At 39.7% G+C, this 19,779-nt stretch overlaps 1 protein-coding gene and 1 long non-coding RNA gene across 2 annotated transcripts in view; one reads left to right on the top strand and one right to left on the bottom strand.

The window, feature by feature from the left end:
* LOC107217106 (terminal nucleotidyltransferase 5C) overlaps positions 1 to 19,779 on the bottom strand; it is a 74,505-nt gene that overhangs the window by 44,264 nt on the left and 10,462 nt on the right. The window lies entirely within an intron of this gene.
* LOC124296570 overlaps positions 1 to 19,779 on the top strand; it is a 30,003-nt gene that overhangs the window by 1,322 nt on the left and 8,902 nt on the right. The gene's annotated exons all lie outside the window — the stretch shown is intronic.

Below are 19,779 nucleotides of genomic sequence, written 5' to 3'. Positions count from 1 at the left end.
CGGAAAAGTTTTTTCACGACTCGTAGAGTCATTCAAAATATTGTTCAATACCAAGTGAAAATATTCATTCATCTTCCCTTTCTTCTTTCGTTAATAATTGTACATGGAAAAGGGAAAAAGTGACCGAAGCAAAAGTTTGTATAGTTGAAAATTTTATTTTTCTATGCAATTGCTATTAAAACTATACCTTAACGCATAGAAAAAAATCAAAAATCACCCAAGTTTCAAGAACTTCGTAGAAAGAGAAAAAAAAAAATATTCGTAGATAAAAGTGAACGATGTAAGCGCCGATATAAAAAAAAAACAACAAAGTTTCCCCCCTTTTTACGCGACAGTCGTAACATTCCGTGAAACGCAGAGATAAATTGAAAGACTCGAAAATTTGGAAAAAAAAAGAAAACCTTACCCAATAAAAGTAGAACGTCGTTAAATTCCATCGTTTGCTTTAATCTGTACTCAAAGGTCGTATCTTACACCAGATAAATACGATCTTCCGTTATTCGATAATTATATACACACGAGCAAGGAAAAATGAAGACATTTTTTACAGCATTTCTATAAGCAATTACTTTCCTCCAAATTGGGGCTAAAGGTTCCTTATACACACGCGAGAACAAATCACCATTTGCTTTGTAATCACTTAACATTAAATTTCAACGTTTCCGAGCAAATTTTCGTGTTTTTAGCCTGTGAAAAAAAAAAAATAATAAAATTATACGATCTCACGGCGTTAAAAAAAGTAAAAGCCGTATAATGGCGGTTACGACCTTATACCGTTATAGACGCGGTATATTACAATCCGGTCGCAAATATTGCACGCTACAAGGTACGAATGTATAACCATACACCTGTGTACACCTATGTGTGCCGTATGTGATTTATTAACCACTTCCGTTATTACTGAGAAAAGTTTGTTTGCCAGTGAATTTAGTATATAACGAGTTTAAACTGCATTGAAAACAACTAGCGAGTGAAATAACAGAATAAATGCTCTTAAGATTTCGCGGCCGAATTAGCCTGAAGCGCAATTATAGTCACGATGTGTACGTAATTGAAAAAACCGGAAAAGTGCAAGTAGAAATCGCGCCCTTTTTATTTATATTTCATGCGATATAACAACGAGTCAACTATTTTCGGACTTTTTCCTTCGCTTGGGCTGCGAGTTCTTGCTTCTCTCAAAACTTTACGATTCGAAGTGAACGAGAAGTAGTCTACAGGCTTTGATCAGTGAGTTTGGAAGAATAAAAATATGTGACATACATGGCCGTATCTTTTGATTGCGTCGACATAGAAGCTTGAATTTTTCACACCTCCAAAAGACCGTAGACCTTATTATTTGTTATTAATTTCAACTTGATACCTCGATCCGTTCCTGAGAAAAAGGGTTATTTTCGAAGCGATCCTGTAAGGGTTCCTTTTTTCTCCTTTTTTTTTTTTTTTTATTATTTCGAGGCACAGAATCCCAAAACCTAGCCGCGGTACTTTTGCAGATAAAAACGTTCAACTTTCCACTTTCCGTAATGTAATACTATTCGCGCGCGTGTAACAACCAGGCCAAAAAGAATATCAATAAATACTCGTACCGACAAGTTTGTCAGGAGGAAATTTACCGCAAGGATCAATCGTCGGTAAAAAATGCATGCGCGTAGAACGGCGGCTCGAAGACCGATCTTTACCACACGCCTGATACACTTTGTACCTTTTACAGGCGTGTGTGGGTGCGTGTATACATGCACATAGGTGTATAGATATATACGCTAAGGTATGTATAAAAACTGTTAAATCTTTCAATATTTACCGCTGTGACCTCCACGCGTCGATACATCGATCGATTGACAGCGTCGTGACGGAACCAAGGAACAGACTTGATATCGCTGATTGTTATACATGTGTATGTACGTTGTACCCATATCGTATATTGATATTTCATCTGCTATGTATTTACTTATGGCCGTTACCTCTGTTCTTTTTCCTTACCACCCTCCACCCCCACATCTCATACATGTGTACACAGTGATTCAAATATTCGATCAATCCATCCATCCATCGCGACAGTGTTGTCGGTACGGTATCGGTGTTTTGCACGACGACATTTTTCTTTAAAACCCATCCTATTCTTCGGAACTGAGCTGTTTCATAAACAGGCGACACATGGCACGTCGCGTCGAATTAGCATAAAAATGCGAGACGTTCTTGTTTGGTTTTATTTTTTTCTCATTTGCTTTTTCTTCTTCTTCACGTACGGATTATTTGTCGATAAATAAACTAATGTTTGTTAATACGTTCTTATCACAGATTATTCATCTCGGCCGAATATCCTACAATACTGGCATTATTATACATACAGGAAAGAACTTGCATTAAATGACATTGAATAATTGCACGATGATCACAACCTTTGAGGGATTTAACTGTGATTAGAAATTTTATACGCGTGAATAAGAATCCCGTCAGACTGATCTTCGAGTCTCAACGGAGCAAAATCCTCTCCCTGTCTCTCTATCTGTCTGCTTGTGGAAAAAAGATCGCTTGGCTTGTTGATTCAAAACTGGCAGTAAAGCGGACCAAAAACAGCGAACGCAATTTCCACGGTAGTCCGATTGGGAATTGTTTGTCATTTTTAACGCAAACTTCTTTGTTTTGTCCTGCACTATGTGAATAACAGAACAACAGGAATACGGAAAGAGGGATAAAGAAGCTAAGATCAGGCTCAACGACCATAAGCGATGGAATGTAACTCGGTGTCATTGTATCTTCAGTTACATCCGCTGCGGTTTCGAAACAACAACCACGACAACAACGATAACGACAAACAAGAGTAATAAAAACGGCTAATCCCGAGACAAGAAAGCGAGGATTAGAGAATAGAAATAGATCTCTGCGGCTTTCGTGACACGTAAATATGATAATTGTACAATGTACAATATTATCGAGAAACGAGTTTATTTTTCGCCGGTGACCGATTCGTGCAAATTCCATATTTGTTGTCGGTCGGACTCGCGGCAAGAACGAACGACACCAGAGCACATTATAAGCCTATTTTTGTTATAAACAAAGCCGAGCTATCCGGCTCCCAAGGTTATCCGGCCGACGCTCGTGTCACGGCTCTGAAACCGTATTATTTTTCACAACGAGCGATATGCCGGACGTTGAATTATTACGTCTGTCTACGTTCGATGCTCGGTAATCTACCGATATTACAGGTACCTACACTTGCCGGCGGCGTCGATCGCCGATTCGTTTGTAACTGCGAAACCACCGAACCGATTTCGATCGTTCTTTTTTCTGTCGATAGCTGCAACGTCTGGCAGGGTTTTAGGCAAGATTTCGTTGCAATCGGATCAATCGTTATGAAGATATAACCATACTTGTACGCCAATTCGTCGGGGGCGAAAACCTACTAAACTGTTATACTCAAAAATCTTCAAGGAGTCGACGAGCTCTACAGACTAAAAAAATTAATATATTATGCAATAAGCATTTGAAAATATTTGCGGGCAGAGTGGCGACCGGCTTCTAGTTACAACTATGATTGAAACTTGTTGTTTGATTGTTTTTTTTTTTTTTTGTTTTTTTATTTGGGGGGGTGGGGAGCAATCTCCAGAAAGATCCGGTCCGGAGAGTCGAACCGGTACCGGGTGACTTCGGTATCCTTCGTACCTTGATATTGACATGTTTCGTGGACACTCCTCATCGATCTCGAATTACCCGGTAGATGTACTTCCGGCAGTTCACTTCCGGATCCTAAGAAGCTCCGGCTTTGCGGCATCGATGATAACGCCGGTGCATGCACGGCTTTCATCGTAGTCACACGGAGCAGGATTCTCGACGTTTCGTAACGACGATAATGAAAATGATAGCGACGATGAATGGAAGATAACGTGAAATGAGTAATGAAAGGAAGACTCACGTTCGTACCGATCAATTGACGCCTGGTGGAGTACAAGTGAAATACAGTTATTACATATAATTACAATGTGTACGTAATTTGAATGTTAATTACGTCGCTACAGCAATGTTATACATATACGGACCTGACGAATCCTCCCGCGGTAACGACTAATCATAATCATAACAATACCCGCGCAACAAAAATAATACATTAAAGTTTCTCAGGCCAGGAAAAACCGCAGATCTCGCGTTTTTGAAAAAGATCTAAAATTCAGTTAAGCGTGATTGCAATTAAACACAGCGTATAAAATTAACCGCACGACGGCGAAGGAGAGCTTTCCCCCTCCACCGACACGCAAGCTTTTACACGTTGAATGGAAGGTATAAAATACAATCTTGAACAGTGACCGAGGAATGCACAGCTGACGTACACATGTATGCAGCGGGCATTAAATTCCGAGCGATAAAAGACGGATGCGTGCACGTTCGACGCGTGACGTAGGAAGGTACGTTACACACGCGTTATGCAGCAAGTGCAAACTGTGCAAGTACGCACACGTGGACGGTCGGTACACGGATCGGTGACGTAATGCGCGCGCAATCGTTTATGCTGCACACGTTGCACGCAACCTGCAGAGCGATTATAACGTCTGCAAAAAAATAATGATGATGAGAAAAAAAGTTGTGAATTTTTTGTAAAGATGGACATTTATTTATTTTTTTTTTAATTTAAATTTCTATTGTATTTTTTTAGTATAGACAAATTTAGTTTTTTACCGTATTAACTGCATGATTCTTTGATGTAAACTTTCAATATGTTATAAAAAAAATTTTTCAAGTAAAAATCTTTTTTCAAAAAATGTTTATTCTTTATAACAATTTTCGTTTCTGGGGTGTCAAGCGTCCCAGTCTGGCAAGCGCATGCGATTGCGCAGAAGTGTAAAGCAAGTAGGGGTTAAAATTTGTACGCAAAATAAAAAAAGATATATTTCTCTGCAATTTTTACTGCCCAGATTGGCGAATATTAATTTATTCGACACCTGTACGTTTGGTCGTTAGGGGCTAGGTTCGCGATTCGGTTGGCTTGATCGTGCTGCTGCAAAAGCGTGACATTGCTTTTTTCTATTCAAATCCGTTGTTAAATTAAATCCTTAGTCATCGTGAATATTCTTTCCTAAGGTACTAATCAACAGGTATAGGTATACCTACATTCAATAATGTTGCAGCCAGGAGTAGCTGCATATTTATACTTGCAAAGCTTTGTTTAGCTAAAAAAGTAGAGTAAACCTCGAAAACTGATTTTGCGTTGCAATTACCAAAAAATGATCGGCGATAGCGCAAAACGGTTACGCGTACCTCATTTTTCGTAACTCCAACGATATTCAAACAGTTTTTTTTAACGATACCTGTTATACCGAAGTTTTCTAGTTACCGTGACGAATGAAAGTTTTCTCAGCGTATGTATTATACATATACGGCAATGATCGATGAAAAGGCATTCCTGGTGAACAAATTTTCCATCACGACAGAGATATACCGATAAAGAGCTGACGATGAGTACAACAGTGATAAAGAACTTTATACGTACAAAAATATACTTATGACGTGTTTACGATTTTTATGATCACTTTAAATATTTGAGATATTTTATACATATTCAATCTTGCGTAAGATTTACAGGAGGGGGGAGAGAACTGTTTAAAAATCGTCTTACTTAATAAACGGACGGCTCTTTGTACATTGTTCGTACATGCATATTAGGGTGGCTCTTACTCGGATCATTTTTAAATTTCTCCGCGCTTACCCCCGAAAAAGTAATCATGTTGCATAGAAAGAAAAACCAGGCTAAACCCAAAAAACTTCCGACAACTCTAACGCGCCATTATTTTCTATACAACATGATTACTCTTTGGCGGGACAAGAGCGAAGAAATTTCGACATGATCGAAATAATAACCACCCTTCATTCGCATACATAAATACACATGTACGTACAAGCTTCCCGTGCATACACTGTACATGTATAATAAGGACGTGTGTTATCGCTTCCGAAGCTGAGAGAGCGATAACACTGCGCAAGATCAAACCTGATAACCCATTTCGCCCGTTTACACTGCACTACGCGTACAGTGGTTCGCTTGCATAGATGCACGTAGATGGAATATGGTCAAGTGGCGATCCGCTGCCCGCATGAATGAAGAGAACCACGCGATGAAGCGAGAAGAAATCTTGTGTCCGCGCCACAAGCTGCGTGCGTTTGCGCGTGTGCGTGTGCGTAACACATCGCAGTTACGTTGTACATATACCCAGCAGTACAATGGATGTGCACTCGAATGCACGTCAGTTCCTCTTTGACAAATGACAAACGTGGGTTGGTTCACGCGGGACTGATAACATCTTGAACATTGGGAATATTAATTGTTGTTCCAGCTTGTCCGTTCTACGGAGGTACCTGATTACGTACATCGTGTACAGGCGTGATTTAATAACAGCCCTGCACGCAACCGGGAAACTGATTCCAAGCTTTATTACACGCTCGAAGTCGGACTATCGTCGCACTGTCATCGCAAGTTCCGCTTGTTCACGGTCATCGGAAATCGAACGACAATCGTCGCGAGTTGATATCGTTCGGCTGTAAACGGCGATTGATGAATGAGCGTGTGAAGGAGTCAGGAAAAAAGCCGGTTGTGATAGGTCTGAATTCAAAGTATTCAGAGTATGGCTGCATTGTTGTGTACAGGAGTTATCGACCCTCGGGAATTCAAATCGGAAGCCGTTTTTGAGCTGTATTAAGCCGACGCTTAGAGAAAACCGCAAAGCTCCAAGTTTTTTGCGTTTATTTCAAAAACCGCCGACGATAGATGAAAAATTACCTCACCGTCGCGTAGAGCGGAAAATTCTACGTCTAATTACGTCCTCACACGTCGGAAACGGAGTCGGATTAACAAATTAAGAAAAAAGAAGTTCTATTTATCGACGGCGTCTAGGGAATTTTGGTGAAATAATTTCTTTTTTTCTCAATTCGTTAATCCGACCACGTTTCCGACGTGTGAAGACGTAATTAGATGTCGAATTTTCCGCTATACGCGATGGTCAAGTCATTTTTCATTTATCGACGGCAGTTTTTCAGGTAAACGCAAACAACGTAAAATTCTCCTGTTTTCTCGAAACGCCGGCTAAGCAGCTCAAAAATACAAACATCCTGAGATACAGTGATGCGGAAAGTTGTAGGTATACCCTGGGATTAATTGAAGGTGGAAATTAATTCGATCATGACATTGAGATGCGTCGTAGCTGATAAACAGATTCGTAATTGAGCGATCGCTTTTTTCCCTGTTTTTACTCGGTTCATCCTTTTCATCCTCTTCGTTTTCCTCGTATCGATGATTAATAAAAGCTTCGTTAATCTTGCAGCTCTCGAGGCTGGTGAATCGATCGCCAGAATGGGCGTAAATCGTGATTCGTTGAGAATCGGGTGTTCGTATAAATGTTTCAATGTCAACGGTCAGAGACGACGAAGGAAATAATAATATTGATATCGACGAAGAAAAGGACGAACGAGGTTAAGAAATGACTCTGTAATTAATAAATAATATACCCGACGATTTCTTTATCATCGCACCGCACGGTGGCTTTATTAAGGATAATTGAATTCCAACAATCGCTACGCAGTAAAATATATAGGCGAATTAATACGACCCAATCGGGCACTTGAAATACTGTAAAGAGTTCCCGCAGTGACAAAAGACTGAAAAAACACCGCGCCGCTTGCAGGATTCATTGAAGTTAATTCCCAGTATCGTTTGCGAGTGATAAATAAAAAAATTTATCATTCCTGGTATTTTGTAACGACCGTTTGTTGCTCAGGTGGAAGTAGTCGTACATTTTCCATATAATTTTTTGACCGCGAGCGTAATAATTCAACGCCAAGAGTGCGTTGAATATTTGAAAATGGCCGATGATCGATAGGGGTTCGTTTGAAAACGATGTCGCAAAGAATAATCCAGAAGACTGGAACCTCGAAGAGGCCGCGGATCGATGTGAGACGTGCCTGACGGTACGAGGGTTAAATTATATTGTCCGATGTCCCACATGTTCGATACGAATGTCTACGAACGTCTTCGGAGCTTATAACCCACCTAGCACCTCGTTTTCCGCCGAGCTGAACACTTGGATGAAAGTACCGAGGTTGAACTTTCCATGAATGATGCATGCGGCCAATGTTGCACATACACACCCACACTAACATATATATACATATAATTATATATAGGGTTAAAAGTTATTATTCATCGCTCGGGCAGGATCGCACAAACCCCGCATACAAACCTAGAAAAGCCTCGCAGGTATGGTCGACGAATAATGAATGCATGGGAAGAATTAAATTGGATCTATAAGTCTGTATCGAGTGGTGCAACAGCGGAAGATATACAACATGTGAGCAGCCGCGATAGAACCTGGACTCGTTCTCACGAACGTTGGATTTCTTATTAATATATAGACGTATATATTGTAATATGCACATCGCAGGGTTATAAATTATGTATACCGAAAGTGTTGTCTTTCACCAAGCATCTGAGAAGACAAAGTCCGCTTGGGAACGATCGAATTTAAGGGGAGGTGTACAGATTGGACGGTTTGAAGCCGTACCGATTTTCGGGAGGTTTTTTTTTTAAAGAAAATGAAAACACTTGGAGCAATTTCAGCTTGAGGGATTTATTATTTATAGACTCAAGAATACTTTAGAATTTATTCATTGAAATTAACAACAAAATGGCGACATGGCGCGTATGAGTAGCGAACGACTCCGAACTCGAGGGTTTTTGCGGTGGCGCATCTACTGATGTCACTGTCCAATTTGTAAGATATAAAAAAAAAACATTCTTGTTCAAATATATACAATAATGAACAAGAAATTTTATTTTTCAAACCAAAAATTGTTGAAAAAATTTTTATAAAATAATATTGAGATTGAAATTTAAAAATCTAGCCGCAAGCTCGAATCTATAAAAAAGCTTCAAAGATTTTCAAGAAAATTGACCAAGGTTCGCTACTTATACGCGCCATGCCGCTATTTTGTTATGAATTTTAATGAAAAAATCTGCAAATGTTCTTGAAACTATAAATAATAAAGACCTTAAACTCAAATTGCTCAAAGAGTTTTCATTTTCTTTGAAGAAACTTCTAAAAATAGGTATCATTTTAGACCGACCAGGCTGTACACCCCCCCCCCCCCCCCCTTAATTATACGACACTGCCGACTTTTCTAACAAATCTACCGATATTGTAATGTTCTTATTTTTATTCTCACCAAGGTGAAATTGATCATGTACGCATAACAATAATACTGTACTGTACTACATACGTATAATAACCGAGATCAGTTTTAACTTCCGGAAACAGTACATCGGCAAAGGGGTCGAAGACCGTCGGTCCATTGTTGTATCCGTTGTTACGCGCCGTTCACATCGATTATTATCATTTTTTTTCTCTTATTATTTTTACAATACACCCATTGTGCGACGTATTCCTCTGTAAACTGAAAGAGCCGCGCGTAAAACGAAAGATGTTTTAGAGCATGCGTTGCGGCGTTAGAAGCATCATCATCTCGACTTTCACCGTGCAGCCTGTAAGGGTGTGCGATCGATGATCTCGGCGACGATCTCCTTTCTACACACTGCACGGAGTGATCAATTATTTTCTTCAAAAGAATAATACTACATTATTAATCGTTGTACCGGTAGCTAAATTATTGTTACATAATGCGCCGGTATTTTTGTCGCTTCAAATCATTCTCGCTGGGTTGAACAAAGAGAGAGAGAGAGAAAGAGAGAAAGAGAGAGAAAGTGGGAAAGCGAATGAAGAAAAAGTAGCAAAAATATCGCGAAAACTTGATTTCATTTGTTTCGCATCCGCGTTTTTCGCTCGTTGGTCAAATTGAGAGTAGAGACGAAAGCGACGCGACGCGTCGCGACGCCAGGCGAGCCGGCGACGCGAGGTTTGTTCCATGTTCAGTGAACCCGAGCACCCCCGCTTTCCCTGCCCAGCATCCCCTATCACGTGCACGCGTATAAAACCCGACAGAGACAGACCGCGGAATCGCGGAATTACTTTGAGAAAGTTCGGAGTTGGCAAAAATCCGACCGCCTGCTCTCCAAAAGCGTTTTACATTGCGCTCTTGCGGTGCATTATATGGCGACCGAAGCGGAAATCCGACGCAATAATTAAGATGCGAAATTTCTTGTCGAGCTTAAACGCAAGTTTGCGATATTCCCCCCCCGCCAATCGACGACTGACCTAGAAACCCGCAAACCCTTGAATCTTCGAATTGATTTCTTTTGTGACACGTTATAGTAGACTAAAAACTAAGCGACGCGTCTCATTTTTATCCGCCATTAAACACATTAAGAGGGTGAAACTACCCTCCGAAGTAAGATCGCAACCGTTCGCAAACTTTGGAAAATTATGCGGGATTTTGGATTGTGTTTGCTCGGACGATGAGAACATTTGAGAAAATTTACGGGTGCGCTATAAGTTATAATATACTCGTGCAAGCGATTCTCATTTGCCTTGAGATCGTGGGATGCTGCTCCGTATAATAGAGCTAACCTTGTGCGTATGTTTTTTTCTTATTTTTCTTTTTTTTCCAAGCATCTTATCATAAGTTTTCCAAACTTTTCTGCAAGTTTAACCGGCAGGCAAGCGAGATCATAAACTCCATATAATTTACCAAAGTTTGAAACGATTTCAACCCTCGTGTAGGGGATGAAAAAGTTTAATCTCGGATCACACTCGAACGGAGAAATGGAATGAATTGTTGTTAACCATTCAACGATTCACATGTACATCAAGTAGAATGACAACAAAGCAGAATTTTTTCACTGTTTGAACACCAAGGGAACAAGCCGGTTTTCATTTCTTTCAACCTCGATCGATTCACAGACCAAAACTTGATTTTTAATTTCCGTTAATACCAAAACAAAAACCTACTTCCGTACTAACAAGGAGAGTGATCACAGATTCTTGTTTAGAGGTATTTTTTTTGAATCCGTGACATTAGGATAGTTCATTTTCTAACTTTTTTTCTACAAGGTGCCACACGAAAAATTCGTGACAAATACTGAAAAAAAAATGTCGTAAAGGCCTTACCAAGGAGGTAAAGAATATACTTAGATGTTGCTGCCAATTATTGTAATCTTTTTCATTTATTCTTACGTGTACACCTTACGACTGTCTTTTCTTCAGTATTTGTCACAAATGTTTCGAGTGGCACCTTGAGAAAAAAAAACAGACCACCCTACCGTAACGCGCGCTCTCTTCCCAAGTCCACGATATCGCGATACATCCCCTTAAGCCGAGGCACACACGACATACGTGTGACAACTTGACCACTCGGAGGTTGTCGACGTCACGCCGTCGTCGAGGGTTCAAAGGCGCGGGGGGTCGAAGGGGTTGCTCGAAACGTCGACGGGGGCCAAGAAGCCGAGCCGACCGGCGTCCCGACGCCGAGCACCGTCTGCAGACGCGGAGCGGAAGATCTGGGTCACCCGGTTGCTTGGCAACCGTTGGTAAACTCCCACGCGCTCGTGTCCTCCTCTACATCATGTATATTATGATCCACGTAGTTGTCGCACTGATTCCACACATTCAGGCATATTCGCACTCCCGGATGTTCTGTGCTATCCCTTTGATTCGTAGCCGTATAAGTATTTTTATCGCATATTTTATATCCGTGTTTTGTATATTTGGAGAACTTTGAAGAGATATTGTCTTGCGGTTTTTTCCTGTTTCCGATACCGTGCTAACAGCTGTTCGATACTCGAGAGTAATTATTGCGATATAACGTAAATTATTATCGTTAGAAACAGATTGGTTTAAAAAAATCGCGAAAATTTAAGGACGTATTTTCAAATTCGATCGAAGCCGGAGATCAAACTCTGGCCAAGGGTTCTCGGGGTCGCTGATTACGAATCTGAAATCAGATTTTGTAAATTCGGTATAACGAATCCAATCAGCGACCCCAACAGGTCCTGCATAGAATTTTTTCACCGCATTCGTTGAAATTCTAAATTTCTGTCCGCCATATCGGATACGCCATTTAAAATTTTTTAAATCTGATTTTAGATTCGCAATCAGCGTTGACTCAGCACAATCATGCGTGACTCAAAGGGTTGTAAGACAAGATTTGAGAACCACTGAAAATGAGAGCCGTCCGTAAGCCGCACCGAAGATAATTCTTTTTCCTCGCCAAAAACGCCACCAGCCGTTGATTCTCAAAATTTTTTGGCTTTCCGACACGGCGTTTAACATCTGTTTCCTTCATATGTAATTATGTACCGTACAAGGATATCCACGCACACGCGGTATACAGAGTCTTTTTCGTATAACGACAAGATGTTTCGTCGTCTGCTGAAATTTAACGCGCACGCGTCAAAATTCGCGAGCAACTGTTTGCCAGGTTTGCCAATCGTCATAAATTCATACGAACGTTCGCCAAGATTTGTTTAATCTAAAAAAAATGTTCACGGTTGTCGGTGGCGTTTGCGCTCGATTCAAAATTGTAAAAATTTTTGAGGTTAGAGACGATTGGCGCGTTAGAATTCAGCAGACGACGAATAGCCATGTGCAGTCGTTACAAACTCACTCTGTACATGAGACACACCGTAAAGTTACTTGCACATTTTTTCCCCCGTCATTCTGATTTTCGCACGAAAGTTAGAAAGAAGAATCGTACATATTTTTTCGTTATCTCGTCTTTGCATAAGTGTGTTAAAATACTATATGTATATATTACAATTCAGCGTACAACGCTAATCTTGAAAATCATATGAACATAATTCTTTCTACTGTTATTAATATTACATAAATTTGATTTTCATCACATACGTGTAGAAAACGAACGAAAAGTAATTATACAGCAGCAAGAGAATCGATTAAAGTACGAGAAGACGGAATAGAAAAAAATTCGAATTACGCTCGTGTATCTTCATTTATTTTATTTATTTATCCACATTTCCTTTATACCTATATTATTACCCATTGCCCGAGCAGTGACCACAGAGTCTGATTGTGAAATTCGAGCCATTTCACGAACCGACCTCTGACTTTTGAACGGACATTATATGTACGGAAATCAAAGAATCCGTTAACGCCAGAGGTCTACGTTACATGTAAATATTTATATACAATTTAATATGTGTAACGTTCAATGTAACACCACTGATATGTGGGAGCAATTAAATTTCATAACTGTTATAAATTTTCGGAATGCAAAAATCTGTATACGTAGCTCGGTTCATTTTACATACGTTTCTTTGATTCTTTCCCGTATCTAGGCGTCATTAATCCCATAAGGAAACGTATGGGACAAGAGTCGCTTACTGGTCAATAAAGTTAAACGAGTTTAACACGTCGACGCGCCGTTTCTACTATTCTACAGCACACACGTGACGTGCACACCGATCAGTGCGACACGCACTCCTAGCCTCCATCATCCATCTCTGATTCATCCGGCTCTCTCTCCCTCTCTCTCTCTCTATCATCCGTCTGTCTATTCATCCATCCATCTATCCATCTCACGCATTTCGCTTCAGAGACAGCCGAGCAAGGGGCTCGCGATCACCGCGGAATCCAAGGCACGCGGTAAAGTCGCGGTGTCTATTTTTAGCCTCATCTCTTCTCAGATGTTTAAAGAGGCTGTGTTGCGTGCAGAGGAATCCGCGCGTGCATCTGATCCTCGTTTTGTTCTTTCACACATGCGCACATATATTTACACTGCAGATATCTGAACCGCGTATATACAACTTTTATCCGGTGTACAATAGCAGCAGAGTAGATACAGGCGGCGGAAAACCGTCGTTCCCTAAAATATCCACTTCCGTATGGGTCGTATTATATTTCGGTAACGTGTTAATTCCGCGATTACATAAACTACGTCAGATCCAGCCGCCTTTTTGTCTGTCACGGTGAAAAGCAAAGAAGAACAAAAAAATAAAATAGAGAGAGAGAGAGGGTAACAATCGGACACTGCAAAAACCGAACAAATTTGAAAGATACACGCACACACATATACTTGTACATATATATACATATCTTACACATGTCGTATACTTCTTTTATATATAGCCGCAGGGCAGGGATTTCGGCGAGTTTGAGAGTTTGGCGGGAAGGAAGCGAGAGGCGGTTTCTTCTCGAGGAGCCATCACCGTCAGACACAGTATTCGCGACGGCTGATTTATTAAATCGAATTGTCCGTTGCGACGACTTTGCGGCAAAAGTGAGTCACAGCTGCCGAGAGGCTATTACGTATACCGCTTGCGTTATACGTAAGTACGTCATAGTCGAGGAATTCGCGGTTCTCACTTTTTCCTTCAGCCACTCTCCCTCCTCCGTTCGAACAACCTGCTGCAGGGATTTTAAAGTTCAAGCCACCCGGGTGCGATGCCTTCTCGATTGTTTGCCACGCGTCGCGATGCAGACGTAATGAACGCGGTTGAGAAGATGAATGTATAAAAATGGCACCGAACAACCGGCCGTTGCACCTGATATTGACTCTGAACCTTCCCTTGGCGCATTTAAGGTGTTATTCGACGGATATTCCCAACCGAAAGTGAGTCTCGGTGAGAATATTGAACGCTTCGCGATGAGACGAAAGTCTGAAAAACATCAACCGTCACCAAGTTTATAAGATAATTCGTTTTTACTAATAATAATAGTGCCAATAAGTTGTTGTGAATTGTTTGTTCGAATTTTCGAAGATTTTGAAAAACCCGTTTCAAAGAACTTTTTTCAAATTTTTGAAAAATGGATCAACGAGTCCTGAATTTTTGGACAAGTTTTCGTAAGTTCTTATACGATACGCTCGAGAAGTTTCAGAGGCATGGAACGAATAGTTTCATAAATAGAGCGTTGGAAAACTTTGGAAAGCGGAATTATTCAAAATCGTCAAAAATTCCAGAAAAAATTCATAGATATTCAGAAAAATCAATGAATTCATTTTATATGAGGTAAAAAAAATTTCACTAGAGATTTGTTACACAAATTTTTGTTCAAACAATTTCTCCGCAACTTCTTGACATTTTTACTGTTGTTATTATTATTATAATTATTAAAAACTAATTATCTCGTCATCGCGAAGTGTACAATATCCTCACCGAGACTAACTTTCGACTGGGAATATCCGTGAAATAATAATACCTTGAAACTGCAATATCCGTGGTCGAAAATGCGATATATCCCGAACAAGTTAAATTCACGCGACTCCGAAGAACACTCGAAACGAAGAAACTTGACAAGTTAATGGATTTATGGATAACCGTAGAGTATAAGGTCTGCCACGCGCATTGCATTGAGCGCGGCGGTGATAAAAAAAAGCTGGATCGTAAAAAGAAACCAGAGGCGAGTGGATGGGGAGGAAGAAGAAAAAGGAAAAAGAACGAACCACGCATCGCGCAAATGTGCCAAATATATACCCGGCCGACTCTGCGGTCGTTGGCTAAACAGCGACGATTAGAGCGAACCATTTAGAGATTAGTTGGATGTAATCCGGGACGTAAAAAATCTGACAATCCCGTGTATTATCGGATTATACGGTGATTGCTCGCGGTCGCTACCGCGGAGCTCAACTATCGCCTAAAGGTCGTCGCCGAGTGCCGATATTTTTAAGATCGAGATCTCCGCCGCGTTGCATTATGGGCGTGTATAAGGCATGTAACAGCAATAACGCCTCGCGCACGCACGAATTACGCGAACAAATCTCCCCGTTACAATTACGGTGTAACCTTGCAACACCTTGCCTGGATCGCATTCCTTCAATTTCCACTGAAGTTGGTACGTGTAACGAAACGTCGAGAAAAAAAAATCAAATAAATATAATAATAATTATCGCACAATTTTAAAATGACTTTTAAGCCGTCAGCTTTTCGAAATAAGACTATATTTTCTTTATCATGGTTCGCTGAAACTTCAGACACCCGGAATGATTGAAAGTGAGGATTTTTCCTAAACATGCAACGTTTACTGTAAACGTTGTTAGTTTTATCCTCGTGCGATTTTGACGGTTTTCTCCACGGCACATTTTTAGTCTTGTATATATATGTATACCTATTCAAAGATTTAGAAAAAAGATGCATTGGCTTCTCAAGCGAAAAGGTCTCGCATCCATAAATTAGACAGATAAGATGTAATATGTATAATGCATATAGAGATGCGGATTTCGGGCACGAGTCGAGAATCTGGTTCGCAGGGGGCGTTTCGGGTTTTTGGCCAAGCGCCGCGACGGCCAATTTTGGAGCGTTACGAATCGCGAAACGCAACGGGGCGCGATATAATTCTGCATCGTGACGAAGGGAGGAGAATAATAAACTCGAGAGTGTATAAACCGGCGGAAATCACGCGTCGAGTCCCTGTGCATCTGCATAATAATTAGAAACACATGCCTGGTACTATTGATTATTATTAGAATTAAAACACTTACGTACCTACATCTGTCGTCTCACACAATTATACGTATATACGTATGAATGTATAACCTGTAACGCGGTTTGGACTTTCGACTTGTAATCTCTGATCGCAAGTTTATCATCGACTGTTTTAGCCGACGTTAGTTTTTTCTTATAATCTTCTCATCCGCGTTATACTTGATCATCGTACCGGATGTCCGAGCGTGGAAAAAACATGGAAAGAATATCGATAATTATATATATATATATATACACACACAATACGCGTACATATTTGTCAGTTTTCAACTTGGCTGGATTAAAACAATTACAAAAAATATCTGAGAACACGGTTATATGTACAATGAATGACAAATGAATATAGTTGCGATAAGAAAAACGTTAGCGGGAGATTCAAACGCGTCTAATCCGTGTTGTTTATTAATTGTTATATACCGACATGTAGATCCTAAAAATGATCTAACGGTGAGCAATGAAGAATATAGTCGGTTATTGCATATGAAAAGTCGAGATAAGTATTCGATTATTTTTCAATTTCTCGATGAAACAAAGCGTTCAATTTTATCTTCCGCTGATGAAATCGTGCAATATAGCGGAGTATCGGCATATCATATATTTATAGATCATGTGTAGCTCGCATCGCTTAACATGTGCTTCGGCCTTTGCTGGATAAAAAAAAAAACGAACAAAAATTCTAAAAAAAAAAACCATAAAAACGGGAAACAAGAGGGTCCAAGTTATTTGCCACGCTCGCGTTTATCTAGTCCATGGCTCAGTGCAATCGGCAGTGCGGCGATAAGATACATAGAGTGTGTTATAACAAGGTATCGAGCCTCGGTAAAGCTTCAGCCGTGAATAAATTAGTATGTGTAAAATGTACGAAAAGGAATCTGGCATTAATATAGTCCAGCCGAATAGACGACGAAGCGGATTAGGAGCGGTGGAAATTATTTCGTTGTTTTATTACGTTTCGCAAAATTGAGGAAAAATAGAATTCACCTATGGAAGCTCGATTCAATTGATGACCAATTGCAGAAATTTTTAGAGTGAACTGTAGGTACTCCTTAAACGTCTTCAAGTATCTGCAGACATGCGATTCAGCCGCTGCACATTTTGTATTTAGAATATAGGAGTGAAAAAGAGAAAGAAGAAAACGAAGACGAAGGAAAAGTAGAAGAAAAAGCAAAGCATAGTTGGACCGCTCTGTTATAGATCATGCAAGGGAACTCAACGAGTTTATTTCACGTGTATGCACGAGTATTAATTATGTCTGGTATAACACAGGCGTTGTCAGACTTGATTCAGAATCGATGCGTGCATGATCGGTATAAAAGGAGATTCTTAATCGTGGCCGTGAAAAGTTGGCTCTTTAGTCTTGAAACCGTGCGAAGAGTTTGTAACGTTTTGACATCAACCCTCGCAATTAAAAGGGCCCGAACAAGAAGTTAAAAAAGAAATATGTTACAGCAGCTTCTCCGATTTCTCCTGAAAAAACACATCCTTGCGACAGATATCACGTCATGTGATAGAAAACAAAGTAAAGAAAATAAAAGATACCTCGAACACGTATAAGGCATACATGTTTATAATTTTATGGATACACACACACAAACACACTAGCGTATTTCACGCATATGTTGCATAAATAATAATTATTAAGCGTACGTGTACATACATTACATTGTATCTTTATGTACAAGAAACGTACAAGTTGAGTCGTTTATTTGAGCAATTTGCAATTCAGAGAAAATAGACGTACGGAAAATGCGTATGCGAGTACATTATATAACGAGGCGACGATGCGGGGCGATGGTAAAAAGAATAATAAACAAAAAAGAAAAAAACATTTACATCGTCACAACGTTTCCGCAAAGATTAGCGGACGGTAGCATGGTGGTCTATATCTATACGGTACCGTGATAAACACGCAGAAGTGCGGATATGCGTGTGTGTGTGTGTGGTTGCCTGTATGATATACGGGAGGTGGTGTGTGTATCTATATATACATATTTATATAATAAATAAATCGGTGATCGCCGTAACGCGCGAATTGTAATAAAGAAAGAAAGATGAGAAATAAACGACGAATAAATAAGAGTAAATAAAAGATATACGTGACTGTTTGGGTAAATGATTGAATTACGCGCGTAACCTGCGCGACACGTATAAATGTTCAAACATGATGATAAACCTGTTATTATCGAGATCTTACATTACATGTTTAATTTCGAATATACGATTATTTTATTTTTCTTCGATTAACGGTAAACGGTGATAATAATCGAATTAATAATAATGGCTCGATTCGATTGCACTGGTAAAAACAAACTGCGGTTTAACATTGTTATAACTATACATATATGTGTATTATACCTGTTGAACTCGATGTGTTTATCACGATTTTACTTACGTATAAATATACAATGTACGCGTATTATAGATCGCGTGTATGTCGGTTTTATTATACTGCGTTGACGAGCAAAACGAGCTGCGGGGAGTTTAAAAAATATTGTTTTCTCATCCGGGACATCTAGTTGCGGCGTTGGAATTGAATTTAAAAAAAAAATGCATGTCGCGTTATTGATGAAGACTTCGTAAAAATATATATAATATATTATATAAACAGCATTAGTTGTAAGCAATACTTAAGAGACTAGATATATGAAAAAGGCTTATTTATGACATGTGTTTCTACTTTCTTCTAAATGTACTAAAAAAAAAAAAATCATCTTAAACAACAACTAGGGAGGGTAGATGAATATTTAAATATCAACACTACCGTTAACACATCGCATATTTGACAGAGAGATTAGAAGTTAACTTTGGCAGTACTAAGAAACCAGAAGAAACAATTTCTTAGAAAATTTAAGGGTTGGAATTTTTTTTCACACTTTCGTACCGGACAGCTAACGAATTTTTGTAATTGTTTACCGGCCTTTGTAATTTTACTCTCGCGGTTAAAATTATTAATAACAATAATACGTAGAACGTAGGTACGGACATAGATGAAATATGAAACATGATCGAACACCTCCGGTAGGTTTGCTTTGCGTTATCTCCTCCGATCGTTGTTATTCCGTGCTATAATTACATGCGTCTGATAAGGACGTGTGTATTACAACAATAGCAATCATATTGATGAAATCACCCGGTGGTCGGTTAGCTGTAATATTGTAAAATCGTTGTTACTTAAGGTGCGTGGAGATAGATATACACACCTAATAACCGAGGGATAATGCCGTGTATCGAAACAGAACCACGAGCAGCTGCCGAGATGTGTGTAACGTTGATAAATTGTTATCTGCTCCGCAGCGACGCTTCGTGCATGCGGGATATTTAATTTATAACAATTATTATTGCAGACGGCTAATCGGTCGCGATTAAATTCGCGGATATAACGTATACATTCGATGAAAGCGTGAAATCGC

The sequence above is a fragment of the Neodiprion lecontei genome, chromosome 1, assembly GCF_021901455.1.
Source record: "Neodiprion lecontei isolate iyNeoLeco1 chromosome 1, iyNeoLeco1.1, whole genome shotgun sequence".
NCBI classification, from domain to species: domain Eukaryota; kingdom Metazoa; phylum Arthropoda; class Insecta; order Hymenoptera; family Diprionidae; genus Neodiprion; species Neodiprion lecontei.
This window is presented reverse-complemented; position numbering and strand designations above follow the sequence as displayed.